Source organism: Epinephelus moara, chromosome 19, assembly GCF_006386435.1.
Source record: "Epinephelus moara isolate mb chromosome 19, YSFRI_EMoa_1.0, whole genome shotgun sequence".
In the NCBI taxonomy this organism is placed as follows: Eukaryota; Metazoa; Chordata; class Actinopteri; order Perciformes; family Serranidae; genus Epinephelus; species Epinephelus moara.
In genome coordinates, this window is record NC_065524.1 from 4,323,891 (window position 1) to 4,331,662 (window position 7,772).

General features: G+C 41.8%; 2 protein-coding genes across 3 annotated transcripts in view; both read left to right on the top strand.

Annotated features, from left to right (window-relative positions):
• borcs7 (BLOC-1 related complex subunit 7) overlaps positions 1-7,772 on the top strand; it is a 1,032,483-nt gene that overhangs the window by 286,403 nt on the left and 738,308 nt on the right. The window lies entirely within an intron of this gene.
• Positions 1-7,772, top strand: part of si:ch211-195b21.5 (uncharacterized) — a 39,081-nt gene that overhangs the window by 5,214 nt on the left and 26,095 nt on the right. The window lies entirely within an intron of this gene.

The window sequence follows — 7,772 nt, forward strand, 5'->3', positions numbered from 1 at the left end:
ATCTGGATTTATAGCATGATGGGATGACAGCACAATGATGTGTGTGGTATCATTGGAAAGCTCAGCTCCTGCGCTTTCATGTGATATGCATGGCATTTCTGTGCGACCCTGCATTCGCGAGTAATCCATCCAAGAGTAATGTGTGTGCAGAGCTGTATGAAAGCTCTGTTATACATAATTTTAGTGTAACTTTATTATTATTTTTCGCTGTGAAAACATTGGACTACCGACAAGTGCTTGGTCTTGTCGGAAAGCTATGATTCCGCTGTTTCATGTGATATGCGTGGCTTCTTGCTATGACGGTCGCGGAGAAAATCCACAGAGAAGAATAGGTGTGAATTTGGACGCACTATGCATCGTTCGGGCCCATAGGGTTAATCTATCAGAAATGAAACCTGTGATGGAAGAATGGTACATGGAGGTCGTGTGACTAGCAATGGTAACATCACAAAAGTTACCTAAAGGCTGTATTTGGTTTTAGAAGTATCCTGTCTGGTGCTTGAGTTAGTTTTATTTTAAATGTTTCTTTTAAACAAAGAACAGTTTTATGACAGGATGTTATGTTTTACATAATTAAGCTTCAAGGTTATAATTGGGTAATGAGTTTGGATTATTGAATGAGATATGCTCCATCAGACATACTGTTTGGTCAATCTGAATGCAGTGAAAAAAGCCCCTCTAAGTTGCATGGTAGTGGTGGGTGAATGCGACTGAATGAACTGTTCTCTCAAAGCAGGACATCTGCTTCATACCCATGAAGAACAACAAATAGATGCAGTCACATCACATTTCTGTAACATCTGTTGGGCTAACATTAGCTTACCTACATACAAGCATGGACTCGTTATACATATGGTATACACAGCATAGCAAAAAAGTAGATCCATCCATCCATTTTCATAACCGCTTATCCTCTCGAGGGTCGCGGGGGGCTGGAGCCTATCCCAGCTGACATTGGGCAAGAGGCAGGGAACACCCTGGACAGGTTGCCAGACTATCGTAGGGCTGACATATAGACTCACATTCACACCTACGGACAATTTAGAGTTAGTAATTAACCAACCCCAACCTGCATGTCATTGGACTGTGGGAGGAAGCCGGAGTACCCGGAGAAAAAAACCAACGCTGACACAGGGAGAACGTGCAAACTCCGCACAGAAGGGCTCCCTCCTGGGATTAAACCAGGAACCCTCTTGCTGTGAGGCGCCAATGCTAACCACTACACCACCGTGCTGCCCCAAAAAAGTAGATGTTTTACTCTAAACCCCTAAATATTTTGAATCAATACTCATTAGGGCTGGGAATAATTTGATACTATGTGCTGATTTGATGTGTATTGAATTTTTTTTTATATTTACAAGTGTTGCGATTTGATATTATGATTTATTGTGCTTTTATGTTTTATTTCTAACATTAGACCTTGGGGAAAAGTTAAATCATCCACTTTCTAGAGACAGCATATCATGAGAAATGTTTCCAAAAACAACACACATTACATGTCAGTCAGTCTTTGTGACTGTTATATCAGCAGCATCACACACTGCATAGAAAAGTGGCAAATAGACTAATAACTGTTTCTATTGTCTTATTTGTAACAGTTATATGCCTCTCTGTTTATCAGACCACAAATGAGACCTCACTCATTTAGCTAGCTAGTTAGTTAGCTAGCCAGCCTATAAAATCTGTGATCCCTCCGCCTCTCCCCACTAGTAGGAGACTATTTGCAAGAGGAGAACAGGTGGAAGGTCAGGAGATGGACTAACTAGCGGCAACTCAAATTCAGTTGGTGCAAACACCAGTGCCGTTGTTCACAGCGGGCTGGGTTTAAGCTGTGTAACAGCAGCAGACAGTTTGCTGATCTGGCAGGGAGTTTGTGCTGGGCTGGCTGAATACGAGTTAGGGCTGTCAAAAAAAATTCGAAGTTTGAAATATATTCGAATATTTATATTTTTTAAGTTCAAACCTACATTTGATAATTCAAAAATCATTCATAATTAATTAATACTATTAATAACCTCGTATATCACGGCGAATCCCATTCGGGCAGAAATGGCTCGCGCACAAGCCGGGCCAGAGAGGGACGCAGACCCCCAAATTCCACCAGATGCGTGTTGGTTGCGTCTGTGCACGCAGCGGATAACTAGCACAGCCGTTCTGCAACGGACCCGCATCCAGTGGAATTCCGGCGAGAGACAGAGGGAGAGGCACAGACGGAGGAGCCCGCTGCGCCAACACCACCCACTCCGGCTTTTCCGGTCACAGAGAAATGAACGCGGGGCACGGACAGAAGGCTCCGTCCGTATCCGTATCCATATTTAACGTTGAGCATAAATGGGCCTTAATACTGCAACATCTACATCGCAACAGAAGATGTTTAAAGATGGCGGGGATGGCGCAATCTGGAAATACGGAACTGGAAATGCGTTGCTACCAAGCAAACCAATCACAGCCCTCTTGGTCTGCAGGGGCTACGGCGAGCCTCCTGCGTAGCCACATACCCTACGACGTTAGTACGTCGTTGATTTAACGCAGGACCATAAATCAGGCTTTACTCGTGGACTACCTCAATCAAAGCAGCAACTTATTTCAACCTCAACATTTGAATTTTATAGATTCAGGCATTAGAAAATTGTAAAAAGAAAAATTGCGATACTTCAGTGTACTGCATTTTCCCCATCCCTAATGCAAACTTGTAATTGTCCCAGATGAGGCCGATGACCGTTGTCTACTCTGTAAACTTAAGGAGTTTAGCAGACGAGTCTCCAGAGGTGCAGTCGTCGGTGTAGATGGAGAGGAGCAGTGGGGAGAGCACCAGTACTGATGGGCCAGGTGCTGGAAGTGATCTCCTCCAGCCTCACCTGCTAGTTACTGCCATCCACCGTGCCATTTAGAATTGAACAAATGGGCTTATTAGGCAAACTATCGATTTCTGTGTACATTGGTGTGAGACCAAATATACAAACATGAAAATATGAATAGCTACATGTCAGTGAAGAGGCAACTGGACTTGCTTGAGTTTCTTGAAGACATTTCACCTCTCATTCAAGAAGCTTCTTCAGTTCTAACTCACTGGTGCAGAGTCGCAGGCTTTAAACTCTGTGTAGGTGTGAACCCGTACAGAGTCGTTGAGGTCGCATGTGAGTTGTTGACCCACCTGACCATCTTGTGTGTCATTAGGGTTAGATGGGTCCAGGTGAGAATGGGTGTAAAGTCGTCTGGGGAGGGATCCCAAGACTGCTTTGTAAATGGGTGATAAGTGGTGTCGTAGGCAACCTCCTCTATTTAACGATGGTTGTTCCAGTTTTAAGTAGATGGCTTCTTTCATGCCTCTTTCAAACCATCTGTCTTTTCTGGCCAAGATGTGAACATTGCTGTCCTCCAAGGAATAGTAGGCTATATTCTGTATGCCTTCATACTTGATGGATGTATTATTGAGTCTAGTTTGCCTAATTTTCTGAGCCTCAGAAATAAAACTTGCCCATACTTTGCCACTCAGTCCACCTTCTCATTTTCTTACCACTTGGTGGATGTATTGTTGGGGACCTGAGGACGTGCGTTGTCATCTTTGGTGCAATAGGGATACAAGACACTTTCAGTTTTAATAAACTTTTAATAACTTTGAACAAGTGAACAGCCTTCTGAGGCTACACTGTAAGTAGTATACCCTTGAGTTGTACATTTTTAGATGCTTTTTGGGCCTCTGTAAGTTATTATGGGGTACAATGAGTTAGAATAATACCACAATTAGGCCTGTCACGATAACAAATTTTGCTTGGCGATTAATTGCATCAGAAATTATTGCGATAATATTGCGTAATATTGTGCTTTCAAGACCATTTTTATTATTGTTGTAATTTTGCTGTTTTTAGACCGTTTTTTAAACTTATATAATAATAATAATAAAGGAATATTGATGCAAGTTCACCCTTTTAAAGAGAAATAAACAAGAACAAACAAGAATAAACAAGATTATTTACAAATGCAAAAAAAGAAAATTTAAATATCCAAAATAACACGTAAAAATACAAAAATAAATAAATAAAGACCTTATAAATACAAAAAAATAGACTCTCAGTCTCTCACTTTCAGGTGTGCCGTTAAGTTGGTCATATTCGCTCTTTTTGTTGAGATGGTTCTAGAACAAACCCGGCACACCGGCTCGTCCAAATTACTGGACCCCCCTCTGTCATTTGGTTTAAATCCAAAACACTCCCACACAGGGGCCGTGGCATTTGGTTTAGGAACAAGTTCCCTGTCTTTCTCTTATGCTCAACTCTCTGTTTTCTTCTCCACCTCGTCTCCCCCTCATGAAAATCGCACTATGTGTGTTTGTGTGTAGCCCATAGCCCCGCCTCCCCCACAGAGATAAAGACACTCGATGACAAGAGCTTTCCCTCCGTTCATTACACTAATGAAGCAACTCACCTGGCTGCCAGACGACGCACGGCAGTGAATCTCTTGTCGCCCAGTCTCTTTGGTGGAGAGAGACGAGGAAAACAAACATGCATGAATATGGCAAGTAATCGCGGCCGGAAAAGTTACCATCTCCCTTTTAATTTACCGTGCAATTAACCGACTTATCGCATATCGCGACAGGCCTAACCACAATTCAGTATTCTATATATTGTCTTAAGAAGTCCTAGGAAACGTGAGCTAAAGCCACATTTTCACCAACACTTGGTGTAGTACCCTTAGAACTGGTACATAACCCGTACCGACATTAGGGCTGTAGTCTCCTGGTCAACTAGTCTTTTATTTGGTCGCTATGCTCTCGTCTGAACCAAATTCTCATTAGTCGAATAATCACGTGTTACTTTCATAAGGAGAAAAGTGCTACATCAACAGCTTTCCAGGATTAATCCATTATTTCCTGTGGTGGGGGTACAGGCTAAGTTACCTGTGTAAATACCTTGTATTTTACAGATAAGAAACAATAAATTGTGAAGACAGTAGTGATGGTGAAATCGAAGCTTCTTGAAGCAGTGAACCACTTTGACACACCTGCTTCAAGAATGACACATTGCTTCGAAGCATTTCATACCGTCAGAAGAGTGACATCTGCTGGCTGTGTGTCAGAACTGCATCTAAGTGGAAGACCTGGAAAAGCCTCAAGACTGCCTGTAACGAGGCCTCGCTCCCGGTAGTCACATGATTGTGGGCGTGCCGAAGCTGGGATCGAAACACTGCCTCAGAACACTTACGCTTCAAAAGATCGACACTGTGTCGAGCAAACTGGCTCGAGCGTAACATCACTAGAAGACAGTAAAGCCTCCACTAAAATAGCATTTTAAGTCATGTGTGTGATTTATCCTTCAGGGATTTATACTTCAGGATTTATCCTGGCTTCTAATGAACAGAGGAAATCTCCGCTCGTCGCTAGGCTGTATACAATGTAAAATGCCATTGGCTGGTGCTACTAAAGTTACAGGGCTGCCAACTCTCACGCATTGGCCGTGAGACACACACATTTGATTGGCTTCACACGCTCTCACGCCACACCCCCGATTTCTCACGCTGAAGTGTCCATCTGAGCTGGCTGTCGGCATCTGCTCAATATGGTACACAAAGGGTTAACAATTGTTGGTGTCTACCATACGTCCCGCCTCTAACCTCGTATTGCTCATCAATTGGCTCTACCGTTATTTTGGTAATGTGTGATTGGTCCTCCCCAGCGCCACTCTCTCCACTGACTTTGTGGGTGCGCGTCACCGTACAGCTCACGCAGTTCGTGAGGGAATGACACATACACGCGCGTCACCGTTAGCGCTCCACACCGGAGCGCCGAGTGTGAATGGTGAGTCGGTTGGTTCAGTAAATAAGCTAAACAAACACCTGTTGATGTTAGGCTAACTGAATGGCGTTCCTTGGCAACTCTTTGCTAGATAATGAGATGCTAATGAGCTAATACTAGCTGAACTAAGTTTGGCAACTATTAGATCAATGTTATATGCCAGAGAACCTGAAATTCCACTTCACATGCTCCATCAGCAATCATAGATGTCATGTAGTGATGACACAGTTCAAATTAATGTTTGTAGTAAGATAACATGATAGAAACAGTCTGAATAAATAAAGTGTAAACACTATAAATAATAGCTCCTTCAGTGACAGTCTTCAGCATCCATGGTGTGTGAAGGAGAGACTTAGGAGAATAGAGATCCACTGCTCCCAGTAAAAACACCAACACTGAGTCATATTTATGTAATAGATATTGGGTGTAAGTGCAACATTTTGCACACAGTTGTATTATAATGATTTTGGAGCATTTACATTTTTGTTGATTTATTTTATTTATGTTTAACATGATGAAGCTGACTAACTTGTGTTGACATTATGGCTGTTCTTTAGCCTATATACATTCAGATGTTGTTTAATGAATTACACAATTGTAAAACATACAGTATGTTTTCCTCAGGCTACAACAATCAAAATCTATGACTGTTGCATCTCAAATTGTCCCACTGTTCACATGTCTTGCATCAATATATTTTTTGTCAGATGACAAGTAGTAGAGAGACTGGAGGAGATGGAAGAGATGGAGGAGGAGAGGCAGGAAGAGAGACAGGGGGAGATAGAGGAAAGACAGGAGCCTCACAGGTGAGATTGAATCATGAAGGATATATGTTGACAGTGAGTTTCAGCATTGTGACTAGGGGTAAGAAAAAAATATTGATTCATGCATAATATATGTTTTTACCTGATATCAATATCAATTCGGATCACTGTTACCAACCCAAGTGCAGACCGCAGGCTGGTACTGAAGTTAAGCCCCTTCGGAGTATACTGTTATTGTTGTTATTATAGTTTACCCTGGGAAGCACATACGGACAGATGTGGTGAAGTTATCAGTGTATATTCATGTAACTGATAACATTAGAGAATACATTAACCAAGACATTCTTGTATTTAGTGTAGATATCTAAATATGCATTATAAAGCAGTGATCAGTTTCACATGGCGTGAAATTGCATTAAAAAATCATCAATGTACAGGTCGCCGCCATGAAGCACTTTTATGTCCCTACCAATGTGAAAATCAAACCTACGCCCTTGGAGCCAAAACAAAAAAAGTCCCTGTTTCAATGCGCAATACACCTCCCGACCGCTACATTGGATGTTGGTGGCGCTGTGGCCCAATTGACACCGGGATTGCACTCAGAAGAAGAAGGAGAAGAAGAAGATTGATTTTTTCCCCCGCTCTTTTCAGGTATGTATGTTAAGTGTTTGCGCTCTTAAACTTTAAGTAACGTTTGCATATTTGTTTTTTACGTGTTGTGAGATCATTTAAAGGCATTTCGAGAGCTTTGTACATATTATTTTGAGGTTTCAATGCAGCTGTAAAAGTATACTGTAGGTTGATGCCTAATTAATTTTGTCTGTTTTATCTATACAAAACCATTCCTCTATGCTGCTTTATAATTGTTTATTAATTACTGTATAGTAGTATATACAAATTAGAATAATTTGTTATGTATGTATAAAGCATCATATACAGTGGGTGCGTACATTTTGTTTTAGACAAAATTATCAACCTTTAGTCATCTTTCAAAGGAATGTGAGATGTTTTTCCCGCTGTGTTCTTTGTTCATTCTTCATAGGTGACAGGGTTAAGTCTGTTCATGAGGCTTGCCACCATTGCAAAGCTGGTCCTGGTGTTACCCCACTCCAATGCAGATGCAGAGAGAGAGACTAAAACCAGGAACAGCCTGGCTCTGGATGGAACCCTGTCATCAATAATGACAATAAATATGGCTGGCCTGGAGTCCTGCTTCA